The sequence below is a fragment of the Ascaphus truei genome, chromosome 2, assembly GCF_040206685.1.
Source record: "Ascaphus truei isolate aAscTru1 chromosome 2, aAscTru1.hap1, whole genome shotgun sequence".
Taxonomy (NCBI): Eukaryota; Metazoa; Chordata; class Amphibia; order Anura; family Ascaphidae; genus Ascaphus; species Ascaphus truei.
Window position 1 is genome coordinate 196,455,003 of NC_134484.1, and position 16,237 is coordinate 196,471,239.

Here is a 16,237-nt window from a genome sequence, read left to right on the forward strand (position 1 = left end):
TTAATGTAACACCTTGCACTTCAGCAAGTCACCTGACATCATCACATAGGTATTTAAAGGAGGGCAATTACCTGCGCATTCACAGCTACCGACCTGAAAATGATGCGAATGTTTATGAGACGGAGGAAGATTCTATTGGACGAGAGGCTTGCTGATGGAGAGGATGTCACAGACCAAAAAAGGGACAGGGACAGAGGCAGGGACAGTGGCAGGGACAGTGACAGGGACAGGCACGTGGACAGGAGAGGGAGAGGTCGAGGGAGAGGGCAAGAAGATGAGAGGAGAAGAGAGAGGAGAGAAGTTGTGCCTCATCCTCGATTGTACAGGGAGAGAACCCTGTTAGATGGGATGAGTGAGGAGGAGATTGTAAGTCGCTATCGTTTGAGTTCAGCAGCAATCTTAGCTCTTTATGAAGAGATACGGGGAGATTTAGATTTTGTGACAGCCAGAGGTCGTTCAGTCCCTGGGCTTGTTAAAATGCTGTGCTCAATACATTATCTTGCTTCCACGTCATTGCAGACAACTGTGGGCATAGTGGGCGGGGTCTCGCAATCTACATTCTCGCGGGCCTTTACCCAGTTTCTATGTGCACTCAATACACGTGCTAGGAATTATATTCATTTTCCTACAGAGCACACAGAGTGGCTGGAAGTCAGGAATGGCTTTTATACCATAGCCGGGATACCATGTGTGATGGGTGCAATCGATTGCACCCATGTTGCTTTGATCCCGCGTAGTCAGAGTGAGCATGCTTACCGCAACCGTAAGCACTACCATTCCCTGAATGTACAGGTGGTATGCGATGCCACGATGAAGATTATGCATGTGGTAGCCAAATTCCCTGGTTCCAGTCACGATTCCTCTATCCTGAGAAACACATCCGTCTTCCATGCTTTCGAAGAAGGCTATTTTGGACCTGGTCGGCTGGTGGGTGAGTATATATTATGATGTGTTAACAAACAACTCTTGGTTTTCTAGGAAATGTTGTATGTACTAATGTTAACACAAATTGTTTCATATTTGTGCACGATGGATTATAGGTGACTCAGAATATTGAATTAGGCCGTGGCTGTTGACCCCTGTGGCAAACCCTCAATGTGAAGCAGAGGAGAGGTACAATGTTGCCCATATATCTACGCGATCCGTCATAGAGAGGACATTTGGGCTTCTCAAGACAAGATTTAGGTGTCTCGATAGAACTGGTGGGGCACTTCAATATAAGCCTGCTAAAGTGTCTGATATTATAATTGCATGTTGCATTTTGCACAATGTGGCACTCCACAATAATGTACAAACAGACATACGTCAGGGTTTGGAGGAGGAGGAGCATCCCGTCAATTTACCAGCTGACACTGACTAAACAGCCAGTGGTGTTGAGACACGTCTGAATGTCATAAACACATTTTTTTCATGTAAGCAAATACATATATGTTCATAGTACTACATAGATATATTCATTCTTTGTTATGATAAATACATTTGTCCAAATACCATTCACTTAGGAAACAGATGAATATGGTTCGCACACCTTTCTCTTCTCTGCTGTGTGGACAATTGCATGTGGCACCGGTATGTCATTCATCAACAGGTTGTATTATACTTTTTACCAATAAAAGGTGTTGTGTGTACGTGAAGAAATAATGTGTATTAAATCTATATTTTATGTACATGCTCTTTTTGGTTATGCATACACAATAAACCTACTATGTCCATAGTCAATAGCTAGTGCAGTATGGTTACATACAATGTTTCTTTTGCAGTGTGACATGTGAGTCACAATGATGTGTACACTAGTGTGTATTTCAGATCATATTTGACGTATTCTAGATGTTGTTTCATTTCACACACAAAATTGTCAATTCTGTGTGTTGCTTACCTTAATGAACATGTCATGACAATGATTTATATTCATTCATGTTTTCTTTTTCAAGGTATATCACTTCAATGACTGCTCATGGTATGTATTTCAATTCACATCTGTCATAAGATGTGCAAACCTCGATACAGGTATAGTTACAGGATGTATAAACACAACGTAATGACAAAGATGTGACAATTGAAACATGTCGTTTCTGTATTGTGTACGTGCGTTTATCTACACTTGGTGGTTATTGTGCAGTGTGTTTTACAATCATTAGGGATATTACATAACATGTAATTTAGCAAACGTAACAACATCCATTCATGGAATATAGGGGTGGGGGGAGATAAGGGGATAAACCCTGCTCAGCTATTGATTATGGGAGGAGAACATCCATTGATGCACATGAGCGATGTTAACACTCAATGCATGTTTGTATGAAAAGACCCCAAGTTTTAAACATCATTAACATTGCAATGTATGTGATTAGTTGTTGTATCACTTCATCTTCATGTTGATTACTACATTGTCACATGTGTATGTATAAGTGAAAGATGTGTGTTGATTTTACGTACATGTAACATGTGTCAAAATGTTAACACCATTCCAAAGTATAGTTATAGATAGTTATAGAGGGGAGTGGCTGTATGCTCTGAGTCCCTGGATAGTGACATCAGGGCTGCGCCTGCCTCCTAAAGTATATAAGGCACAACACTGTCAGTTAGTGTGTGTTCCAGCAGTTATGTGAAGTAGCTGGTAAATTGTATTCTGCTGCATAAGGGATTGTAGGAACACTTTGTGACCCTAGTGCAGTAACTAGCGGTGCAAGTGACCAATCAAAACTGTCATAAGCCACTCTGTGACCAGGGACCTGGCACAGGGGTGATCTCTCAAAGAGAAGAGGGAATCCCACTTCAATACGGGAGGGCGTACCTGGCAAAGGGACAGCACGAAGAGATGTGCGGCTAGAGCCGGCAGCTGCATGGGGCAGTCTGCTACATCCCAATCTACAATAAAGATGACCTTGTTAATGAAACCCCCACTGTGTGAGTGTGAGATTACTCAACAGTGGCAGTCACCACCAAGAAGGAGTTCCTCACCAGGACCATCTCCCTGCGGAAGCACAGATCCTGATGAGGTGGAGGCGCTGCACATGATGTAAGTTGAACTCGCATCCACTACCTCAGCTGCCTGTCTGGATGACATCCCCTAATACCATCAAGCGGGAGACTCAGGAGCCCTGTTGCCTGCAGGTGCACCACCAGACACGAACACGTAATGGGGACTGGTTAGACCACCCGGGCCAATGTGAGATTGGGGGCGGGAAAACCTGTTACAATTGGAGGCGCTGCTGAGAGATATATATACCTGTCAACAGGACAGGCTTTTGCTAGGCACACTAGGAAACAGCGAAAGTGTATGCTGCCACTTTGTGCTGTGTTGGGATGGAACCGCAGGGACGACCTGGGAACCTGAGAGGAGTTAGTGGGTCTGGAGAGGGGCTATAGCTGTCCGAGTCACCTTGAGGTAGCGCTAGGGGTAGGATGCCTGAAGGGATAGCCTGTTAATGAGTTCAGGAATTCTGGAGAGGATCTGCACTAGGCTAGCCAACAGTAGGTAGACGCCCAAGTACTGCATGGAAGAAATAGAGTACTCTAGCCCATTCCAGATCACTTACCAAAGGGAGCACAGACTGGGAGGAAGGAGTTACAGTAGACACAGAAAGAGTGAGCCTAGCCTGAGGTAGTGCAAACACGAGTCAGATCTACGTTAGGTACACAAGGTGGTGCACAAGGCATGTTTATTGTACTGATGTGGTAGCTGCCCCGCAGAGCGGAGCTCCATGTACAATAATCCAGTATACAGTGATCGAGAAACAACCGTCAGAATGGAGGATCTGCAAAGAGCAGAAGGTCCAGGATGCCGGACTGAGGAAGAAGAACAAGCTACAGAAGAGACTTTTGTGAGCTTGTTATGGAATGGCGTGAAAGCCGTGGCTGCGCCGTGTTTGTCCTGTCTATGTTCTCGGGAAAGTACCATCGAGACTAGTGAGGACGACAGTCTTGCGAGATGGGAGGAACGAAATGGACTTTGTTATACACCAATACACAAACAGCCAGACGCTACCTCAAATATGAAGAAAGACAGTACTAACCAAAATGGCGGTTCCCGCGTTCCTGGGACACCGCGTGGGCCAGCTGCAGAAAGTCTTGCAACTTTGCAGTTTGCTAATTGTTGGCCAGGATTGGCGGCAATGAGAAAACCCCACCCTGCTGGGGAGGTTGGCGCGAAAGCTGGAGCCGCGCCCTCATGGACTATGACTCACTCTGCACCTGTGCTGGGTCAGCCTACAAGTCTACGAGACATCCCCCTAGTTTCAACCAGGGGAAGTGGTTTGCAGTTCCGCCGGATGCCGATGGAGAAAGTGGGAGGAGGGGTTGTCCAACCAGCCCCTGCCCTTCAGTTGCGAAGAGCCATTGATCGATACAGACCTCTAAGACGAGTGCCTCCGTTGGTGACTATGGCTGAACATTCTGAGAAAATGGAACAGAGTCCCTTGATCTCTACCCATCCCTATTCGGTTCCAGGAGGCTTCCTGATTATCCGCGTAGAGGGTGTGGAGACAGTGGTATGTCTTTGCCTGCATTGCAGACTGCCAGGCGGAGCTGTGGGCAGCGAGGCTCGATGCCCTCACTGTGGACTGCAGTATATGTGGCCCATGACGACGTTTGTGCCAGTACAAGCCGTGGGAGTGAAAGATTCTACCCCGATGTTGGCAGCGGAGCTTCCGGGTGCACTATGGAGAGAGAGTGCAGGTCCCGCGGAGCAGGAATCAGGCCAGGTTCTCAAGTCAGAGAAAACCAGCCATCGGAGAGGTGACCGAAAAGGAGCCCATCGGCGGTCCCCTACTGGAATGCCCCGCCCGAACTGTAAGTTAGAGTCCTCGGACGAGGAGTGTGCCAGGCTGGTGGATACACAGGACTTGTTGACAGAGTATCATACCAGTGGTACACCTTGGCGAGATGCTATCCCTCGTGGTGTGGAGACACAGAGTCGAGTGTCTCCAGTACCGCGACAACCCGATCGCCGGAGTCCCACTGCCGTGGTGACTAGCGGGTCGGAAGGAGGTCGATCCACCCCGACGCTACGAAGCAGTAGGCTAGCCCAGTGCTCGTCACAGACCCAGGGGGTGGAGGTGAAAGAAGAGCGGATCCAGGGCCAGGCTGCACCGCGTAGCAGACGGGCGTTGCCGGATGTCCTCGTGAAGGAAGAGGTCTCGATTGGGGACCCAACCCAAGATGGCGTCGCAGCACGTGCATGTCCAGAGGCAGTTCCGGACAACCAGAGCGGCATCGAGTGGGAGATGATCGCGCCTCTGCGGTCGAGCAGCGGAAGTCGCTCCCCTACTGACAGACGGAATGGGCGCTCGAGCCGGAGAGCGAGAAGCCCAGCTGCCGGAGAAAAGAACGGACTTTGTGGCGGAAGCGAGTCAGGTATTGCTGAGGAGCAGGTCGTAACCCTGCCGATACCAACCGTCCGGCCCCGTCCCCCAACCCCGTCCACTCCCAAAGTTAGCCCCAAGGCCCTAGTTAAATCCCCTGTCCCTGTCACTTGTTCATTCGGGTCTACTTCTAGCCTGGGGATGTCAGGGGATTCCCAGGGGCCTACCGAGGAGCGGACTGAAAGCCTGGACTGGGGAACTTCGGATGATGGATCGGAGGGTGGAGGGAGGATTTCCCGACAAGGGTCGGTACCCAGTGATTGTACTAGTGTGTTGAGTATCACGGGTGGAAACAGATCACAGCCTCGGGGAAAGGTTACGCCATCTGAGGGTACTTCAGGGGTATCATCACGCGGGCCTGAAGAGGAAGAGCCACTAGAATCCAAATCAGAGGAGGTACGGGAAACTAGATGGTGGGCACCACTATATGAGGGTTATGTCGCATGGATAGACCGCACCCGTTTCATTTTAGAAAGGGAAGGGATAGTGGACCATTGGTGGGCTCCCGGGGATTTCAGTGATGAGGCATACCTCAAAGAGTTGAGAGTAGGTGGAACCGAATTAAAGGGGGTTTTATTAAACCAAAAGGATCTGAAGGGTTGGATGATCCGGTGGAGTCTGATGAGCCCCTGTCATGGGTGTTGCCGGGAAGGGATGGGCAAACTAAATTAACCCGGGCCTGCCGAGCTGAACGAGCCATTATGGCGAAGTATAAGTGGTCTCATGGGCTTGGGTACCCTTATGTCCCCGAACCACTGATGAGAGAGATAGAAGATAATCGAGAGAGGTGGCTCCGTACTGACATAGAGTACTACATTGTTAATAAGGGAGGGGCCATTAAGGGACTTCAGGTTGAGCAGAGGGTTTCCCAACTGATGAAGGTTTGGAAAATCGGGCGCAGTGTTTACATGCACAAAGTGGTGTAATGTAATGAGCGAGGTCTGCCTCGAGAGTATAGTGTGACAGTCACCGATGCAGCAGGACGGGAGGTGAAGAAACCAGACCCTCGACACTATTATTAGGTCCCGGACAAGAGTGGTCTGGTCTTTTCTTTAGCGCCCCTGCTGGTCAGTGAGCGTGATGTTCTGACATTATTATGTAAATGTGGTAATGTTTGACGCTTAATTTGTGTGTTCTTTTACAGTGTTTCCTGGCGCAAGGTACACCAAATTTAGGCCCCAGCCGGGACGGTGGGGATTCACCAGGGGGAGTATATAGCCATGCATAATAATGGTATACTACTTTCCTCTCTGTTGGCAGTAAGTCCTGATAAGTACAGGTATGCCAGCAGTAGTTATGGAGGTTTTCCCTCATGCCCTGGTGAAGTGCCCTATGTATGGAGGGGAGTGGCTGTATGCTCTGAGTCCCTGGATAGTGACATCAGGGCTGCGCCTGCCTCCTGAAGTATATAAGGCACAACACTGTCAGTTAGTGTGTGTTCCAGCAGTTATGTGAAGTAGCTGGTAAATTGTATTCTCCTGCATAAGGGATTGTAGGAACACTTTGTGACCCTATTGCAGTAACTAGCGGTGCAAGTGACCAATCAAGACTGTCATAAGCCACTCTGTGACCAGGGACCTGGCACAGGGGTGATCTCTCAAAGAGAAGAGGGAATCCCACTTCAATACGGGAGGGCGTACCTGGCAAAGGGACAGCACGAAGAGATGTGCGGCTAGAGCCGGCAGCTGCATGGGGCAGTCTGCTACATCCCAATCTACAATAAAGATGACCTTGTTAATGAAACCCCCACTGTGTGAGTGTGAGATTACTCAACAGTGGCAGTCACCACCAAGAAGGGGTTCCTCACCAGGACCATCTCCCTGCGGAAGCACAGATCCTGATGAGGTGGAGGCGCTACACATGATGTAAGTTGAACTCGCACCCACTACCTCAGCTGCCTGTCTGGAAGACATCCCCTAATACCATCAAGCGGGAGACTCAGGAGCCCTGTTGCCTGCAGGTGCACCACCAGACACGAACACGTAATGGGGACTGGTTAGACCACCCGGGCCAATGAGAGATTGGGGGGGGGGGGAAACCCGTTACATATATATTATATATAGAGTGCTAAACTAAAGCCATTGATGTGTGTAAGTAGGCCTTGTTGTAATCATATTCAAAGTTAAATACAGGTGAGTGAATTATGGGCCCAATCATACTGATCCCATAATTTTAGCAAGTGTCCTAACATTTATATTTCATTAACACAAGGCCTGTTTGCTGACAACAGTGGCACACACAGTGTGTGTGTGTGTGTGTGTGTGTGTGTGTGTGTGTGTGTGTGTGTGTGTGTGTGTGTGTGTGTGTGTGTGTGTGTGTGTGTGTGTGTGTGTGTGTGTGTGTACGTTTGTACATATATCCATAGAGATACAGAGAGACTACAGATATATTCATACACACTAACAGATCTGTTATTGTAACCAAAAATCATACATGATCACATGCCAACATTATGAACTATGAAAGAAGATTAAGGTAAGTAATGTGTTACAGAGTTAAGACACCAGAAAACACAACATCAAAATGTATGCTGTTATATGGGTAGTTACTTAAAGTTGTATGTCAATAATATTAGCATGAAATGACTATCTACATTACCAAACAAACCCACATACATCTCATCTTGAACAAGAGCTAAGTGAATGTCAGCTTCTATAAACATGGCAAGTGTGTAATGTTGTACCATTAATCAACTGATGATTAATACATATTCATGTGTTATTAAATATGCCTTAATTCAGTCACTGAACATTTCTAAACATTCATGTACACATGAATGTTTAGAAATGTTCAGGACATACTTGAATGTTAGCAAGCATCTGTACATGATCATACATACACTATGCATGAAATAGTCTGCAGTAAACACCACCAGGACACCATTTATTGAATGTGATTTTTTATTTTTGTTTATCCTTTTGAGAGCTAGTCACAGGCCTGCTTGTTGGCTGTTGTGTTTGCCTTTTCCCTTTGCCAAGTACTTTGGCCTTAACTGTACGACTTGTACTGGCCTGTGGCAGTTCTGTGGCACTGGGTGTGGGCTGTGGCACTTCAGGGGCACTGGGTGTGGGATGTGGCACTTCAGTGGCACTGGTTGTGGGCTGTTGCACTTCAGTGGCACTGGTTGTGGGCTGTTGCACTTCAGGGGCACTGGGTGTGGGCTATTGCACTTCAGTGGCACTGGGTGTGGGCTGTTGCACTTCAGTGGCACTGGGTGTGGGCTGTTGCACTTCAGGGGCACTGGTTGTGGGCTGTTGCACTTCAGTGGCACTGGTTGTGGGCTGTTGCACTTCAGGGGCACTGGGTGTGAGCTGTTGCACTTCAGGGGCACTGGGTGTGGGCTATTGCACTTCAGTGGCACTGGGTGTGGGCTGTTGCACTTCAGGGGCACTGGGTGTGGGCTGTGGCACTTCAGTGGCACTGGGTGTGGGCTGTTGCACTTCAAAGGGCACTGGGTGTGGACTGTGGCATTTGTGAACCAGTTGCTAAACATTGCACGACTGAAGTTGGAGCAGTTTCTTGTTTTGGTGTTTTAATCTTTTTCCAAAAGCTGGTTAGTAGTAATTGTTGCCCTAACTTTCTTTTTTGTGTCTCATTTGTAGGTGTCCGTTCCTGATTTTGAACAGATGTAAGCAGTTGGATGTTGACAGGGACCTGCACAGAACTTGCACCTTCTGTACCGGTATCATCCACAACTGGGGAATGAAGAACTGATGACTCTGGAGAAAAAGTAGCAGCATGTACAGATCCATCCTCAGATGGGGTAACGTGGAATTGTTGTTCTCTTGCAGTAATTCGCAACTGGTTTGCTTGGCTTAGATTCACAACTATTGCTTGTAATGTCCTGTTTACATTTTGGATTTCTTTAGGAACTTGGATAATGACTCTTTCAATTTGTGACATTTGTGATATTGACCTTTCCTGTAGTGATATCATCCTTTCAAGCACTGACATCATTTCTGAATGGCGACGATTTTCTTCAAGGATAACTGATAGTAAACCGCTCACCTGATAGTAAAAAAGTAGCCGGTGCAAAGGGATGGTACTGGCATAGCAAGTAAAAAAGGAGACAACAAGGAAGTCTCCCACGGATCCCTTATACCACTGCACAAACAGGCTAATGATAAGTAATAACAGGGGTATAATGTTCCCTGATATGTATCAGATAAGGCTATTGGGGAGAAGACTAGTAATCACACCCAGTACTAGGAGTGAACAATTACCATTAAAAAGCCAAATAGGCAAAACAATAAACTTTTATTAAACATATATATACACACTATAACGACGCAAAATCAGTAGGTGATAAAAACAACTAAAACACAAGGTGTGGGTGTTCGCAGGAGGCTAATTGGTAAGTATATAACAATATATCTGGTTCTTAAGTAGAGCCCTCCTGATAAGCTGCTCAAAATACAGGGGGAAGGGTATGAATCAGGGGATAGGTATAGGGTTACCTCTGAATATAAGTAGTGTCGATAATCATAGCATAAACAATAACTGTATCCCCCTCCTGAACCAAGTGAGAGGGTATAGCAATAAAGTGTATATATTCTAGCCACAATGAATCCAGAGTCTAGTGAATCAGCATATAGCAGTAATTCAGCAGTACTGGAGGTGCCGTAGTCAGTGTAGTGGCGCTCTTGTAATAATGCCGCCCTCATGAAAAATCAATATCCCACACTGATGATCCAGCACACACCGGCAAATACCCTAGCACAGCAGTGCCAAACGTGAAGGCTGACTATACCGCAGACTCTGGTAAACACCTTCTCCATCCCCGGGACGATTTTCTTCACCCAAGATTCTTTCTTCAGAAGCTGCAATAGCTGAGTAGATGTCACGAGCAGGAGGACTTGAATGCTGGGTTAATCCAGGAGTGGGAACATCTTCATGGTCACTTGAGTGAATTTGTCCTTGAATGGCAACATCTGGTTCCACAAATAAAGAAAGACATTATGAACTGCCATGGAACTTTCACTTGTTTTTCAATACAATGAGAGTTGTTCTCACCGTGTAACACATACTGTACCATGTTTCCATAATTTTTCATTTGTGTCAAATTAAAAGTTTATGCTTGAAGTAACAATGATGTTTCGACTCAGTGTGAAAGAAGAATGAATGAAAGGTTGTTGTAACCTCACAACTCCTAGTTGATAGTTTACAACACACACAATACATGTTGTCAGGAAACACTACATCTTCTGTGACAATAACTGATGTGAACTTAATTACATGTGAAAGGCATTTATTTAGCATGGCAAATTAACATCTACAAATGTACACATTAGATGTGCTGCACCTCATACACTCACCTTCCATGCTTGATGATGAGCTGGATGAGGCAGGTGATGAGACATGTTCAGTGTCAGGTGACACATGAGCTTCAGGAGCAACTATATAGAAGAATAACATAAGAATTTTATTGACATGTGTACATAATTAACATTAAGTTTGTGTAGTGGGAGTATTTATGGCTAAATATCAGCATTACATAACGAAATGACAATGATATGTTTCTGGCAAGCTGTACATTATCCATCTTAACATCAATGTACATGTGAACCTAATTGGCACATTTATTGTAAAAACCATACAACATACAATGTTCATGCAGGAATGCGTTGTAAAATTAAGTGTTCTGTTGGACATACACTGCATATGTTGTGTAGTCATCTAACAATAATAATGTACATCACTACCATGACAGCAAAGTTGAGTCTGCTTATAATTCAGTACCTAATTGTGGAAATGTGAATGAATGTTTTCAGTGATCTGTGTGAACATTTAAGAGAAGCAGGTGTAGCGCTCAATGTGGCTGACATTCATCAACACATGCAGTGTGTCACTCACAGATGGTACTGGTGTGATAATGTGGCGTATCTATAAGGTTAAAAGAAGATATGAGTGAACGAATGACTAACGTACGTTTTCATATATAGTGGCCTGGTGGGTGAAAGTCTTCATAGAATTACCATTACAAATGAATGTGATGAACTTCTGTTCACCTTGTCAGCTTCTAACAACTGTAGTCCCTCCCCCAAGATGTGACAGCACCCTGACCTTTTATTTGTTTCTACCACCTGTAAGGCGTCCCACAAGACTTGACCGTAACATGACCTTGTGATCTGGCTCGGTGCCCAACCTCACCCCCTGTGTTCTCCTCTATGCTGTGATGACATATTAATTGCAGCTGGTTTCACACACCGGTACATGAGCGAAATAAAAATCTGAAGTGAGCTACATATGAACACAATTAAATACCATATGGTACATGTTCCTATTTATGCTCTCAGTATACTACATGAAGCGAAAAAAGAGCTTTAATTAAACATAACGAAATGGGTTTGTGCAAATTATGAATGTTGGCCTTTGAATGCACTATCTTCCATGCAAGACTTGATGAGGCAGTAATGGCCTGTTTATAGGTGTAACATAGATTCTCACTAATTTATATATATATATATATATATATATATATATATATATATATATATAAATATATATATATATATATATATATATATATATATATATATATATATATATATATATATATGTATCGACACATACATGAAAAAGTGAATTAGGCATTTGTGTGCACAGACACAGTATAACGAAGTTATACATTACTGTGACAAACAATGATTGCGGATGTGCTTTGTGGTTATGCATGTTAACCCATTGTTTGTACAAAGATACACACATACATTCTGCTTTCAACTATAGGGCAAACATGTTGAATGCTTTGTAAGGTAGAAGGTTGCAGTGTGTGTTATTTGGAAGATCATTACACATAATCCCTTCATGCAGGTCAAGTTGTGTATGTTTACTCATAATGATGTCATCCACGATAGCTGAGCCAATACATGTTTCCAAACACACACATAGAGATATATATCTATATATATATATATAAAGCAACTGTAAATATTACTGTATGCTCATTTGCATGTCTTAGACAGGTCTGCAACCCTGTCTTTCCCCATTATCGCCCAGCATACAGCGCTTCCACTGCAGCAAGGTAGTCTGGGAAATGACATGCAAATGAGCACTCAGTGCCACCTTTTGCCACCATATATATTAATTTTTACTTTTTGTAGGACAACTAGATATAAATCTATATAGATAGATAGATAGATATATAGATATAGAGAGAGAGACATATATACAGATATATATGTAGCTATGCTTATATTGGGAAGAAAGTATAAGTTGCAGCGGAAATATAGATAAGAACTGTAACCTATGACACGCCTAGTACAGTAACATTTGTCACCTGGTGGAAATGGAGCAGAATAAATTCCGATATCTCTGTCCCCGGGCAAACCCTCCACGACGACAGGAAGAAATTTTTCCCGCATCTGCTCCTCCAATGGTGTTAAGATTAGAGATTGAGCTGGCGGCCCACCTCCAGTGCCAGAAGCATGCATCCGTTGTGCTTGTATTTTTTTCTTTAAGTTTGCCCTGATATCATCGAATCTCTTCTGACAATTCGCCCGGTCCCTGACATGATTCCCACACGCAGACACAGCCAAGGTTATTTGATCCCACATTTCTTTTTTTGATGCTGAACTTGTCCGCCCTTGAAATACATACAAAATATATGACGTTAATTATTATTAGAAAAACGATCAGTTTCCTAAACTGCTACCTGTTCCAAGAGATACCAAACATGCTGGTTTAGGTGTAATATGTGTACCACATGAGCATTTACGTGTAAACATACAAATGTAAGGAAGCTTGCATGAATATTGTATGAACTTTGCCCAAATTTTACGACTGATTGTTATGGTCGTTCTAAAGCATGAAGGAATATGTGTGTAACAATTAAGTTTAATTGATAGATATTATAGAATAATATTTTATATTAAGACATCTCACATGACCTTGGATAACATGTCTTTGAAGAATCAATGCAAAGATAGACTTACCTAGTAAATGCCCATACAGTCATAGTGCTCCAGAATCCCTGTGACAAGAACTGTGTTTTCCTCTTCATTGAACCGAGGATTACGTGGCCGCTCCACACGTTTCTTCCGAATACGTGCAGGCCCAGAGCTTGGTTGCTGCTGACTGGACTCTCCTTCTTCCAATGGAAGAGACTCCAAAAGCGGGCCACCAGCAACCACCCAACCACCAGACACCCCAGCAGCACCAGCAACAGAGCCACCAGCAGCACTCGCACTCACAGCAACACCACTCGCACTCCCAGCAACACCATTCGCACTCGCAGCAACAGCACTCCCCTGAATCCTACATTCACTCAGACGCATACGCACACGACTACCAGTACCACTCACACCAGCATCACTCTTCCCACGCCTTGAGGCCATACCTCTAGCACTCACAAAGAACAGAAAAGAAATTTAAAGACAATCGCACTGGACACTTACAAAGTGAAAACAAGACAAAGATGTAAACAAAACAACACAGGACAAACCTCTCACAATACACCACAACTGTCTCAGTCAATATGAAATATGTAAATCGGCCAGCTCTGTGTGTCACTCTCTCTCTCTCCCAACAACACAGAGAATGAATAAAAATACACGCTGCCTTTAAATGGGCCGCTCAATCCAAAACATGCTTGCTTTGGCAGATTCAGCAAGAATTTTCATTGGGGAACTTAACACCACCTCGCCATGCACGCCGATACACCTGTGTGTGATCGGAAAATCATCGGCAGAGTGGGCGCAAATGTTTTCGGCTTGATTCGGAAGGGATTCGGCACTTATTGCATACGGAGAGGGAAAATCGGCAGAATCATGCCGATAAGGTACCCTTGGCGATTGCACTTTTTCGGCGCTTACTGCATAGAGCCCTAAGTACTCCGTCTCCAGTGAGATAAAAGCCGGCTGAAGAGGTCTTCCATCAATGGCTTCAAGAGCAATGGGACTTCTGCTATGCCTGATAGGAGCCAAAAGGCGTTCAGCGAATGCTTGATCTTTGAAGTTTCCTCCAGAACCTGAAAAGAGGAAAGCAAGCGTAGACACTTGGAACCCCTCCCCAAAGAGAGTGATAGGGAGAAGAATGAGAGAAGTGTTGTCAGCAGAAATAGGGGAAAGAGAAGGTGTTCCCAACGAGACTCCCCCAGGTCTCATGGGAACTTTGCGTTTCCCGACTTTTTGGGACAGAAGTAAGCAAAATATCCAGATGTACCGCAGTAAAGACATAAACCGGCATCCTTGCGTTGTTACTTCTCGGATTTGGAAAGACTAGTACCCCCCAATTGCATAGGTTCTGAAGTATCCGGGAGCGGAATCTCAGATTGCCTCACCTGACCGGGAGTGATCCAGGATGGAGTGACAAAATGATGAACCCTCTCTGATCTCCTTTCCTGAAGGCGATGGTCCACCTTGATGCAAACAGCGATTAGTTCTTCCAAATCGATGGGGCGATCATAGGTTGTCAGCTTATCCTTCAAGGCTTCGGATAGCCCCTGCCAGAAGGCCGCGGACAGGGCTTCGTCATTCCAATCTGTCTCTGCAGCTATAGTCATAAATTCGAGTGCGTATCTAGTAAGAGGGCAATTCCGTTGAGAGACATGGAATAGTGCAGAGGCAGCAGATACCTTACGGTTTGGTGTATCAAACACCTTCCGGAACTCCCTGGTGAAGGCTCTGATATCCTGTGTGAGGTCGGATCTTTGTTCCCAGATGGGATAGGCCCAGGCAAGAGCGTTGTCTATAAGAAGAGAGACAATATACGCCATTTTGGCGCAGAGAGCTGTGAAGCGAGATGGATTCATTTCGAATTGAATAAAGCACTGGTTAAGAAATCCCCTCACTCATGGGGGTCATCCCCATAGCGGTTAGGAGCAGGTAACCGGGGTTCTTGGGAGATGTGTGAAGAGGGCATAGTGGCAGACTCAGGGACAGCAGGCGCAAGAGAGGAGCGAGGCTCTTGGAGAGAACAGGTGAGGGACCTGAAGTTCTCCTGAAGGGAACGCATGCTTTGATCACTAGCCACTCTTTCCTCAATACTGGACAGGTAGCTTGAGTGTGTGCTCAGGTCTCTTCCTACCTTTCACCGGGGTAGAAGTTTGTGTGGCTGAGCATACTGTAACGCGTAGCTCACCACAAACAAAGCGCGACCGCGGTGCTGAGGTAGGGAATTGAGTAACGCCAACCCACAGCCACGCGGGCGCACCTAGAATGTAGATTGGTCGTGCAAGCCAGGTCAGGATTATAGATGTGAGAGTAGTAGAGAGTACTTGCCGGATCAGGATTGGAGAGTAGCGGATTGTCGGGGTACGTAGCCAAGTTCCGGATTGGAGAGTAGCGGATCATCGGGGTATGTAGCCAGATTCAGGATTGGAGGGTGGCGGATCGTCTGCGTGTGTAGCCAGGTTCAGAATTGGAGACTGGTGGAAGGTAGGTAGATATCCAGATCAGGAGTAGAGAGGTGCGGAGTCCAAGGTACGTAGCAGGGTCAGGCAGTGGCAGGAGATAGGCAACAGACAAGGCAAGGCAAGGCAGGAGATACACAAACTGAATGTAGCAAGGCACAGCATCACACAAGACTATGCACAGCAATGAGTGTCTGGAGCAAGAGGGTATATAAAGGGAGATCCTCCAATGAAGTGCCAGGGCGGAACCAGGAAACCGAATTCTATAGGCTGCTGGTGCACACAGATGTGCCCCATGATGCAGCCTGATCAGGAACAAAAGCGGGACTTAGCGCACGCCGACCCACGCGCGTCATTGAGGTCAGGGACTGGAGACCAGTGCGCAAGTCACTCCCACGCCGGTCCTGTCCGTCACCGGGGCGGGGACTGAGACTGGGGCATGTGTCAGAGGGGAGGCTGGATGAGTGCACTCGCCGCATGCCAGAGCGATGGGCGTAGGTGGAGCCCGCGGGCGGGCAGACAG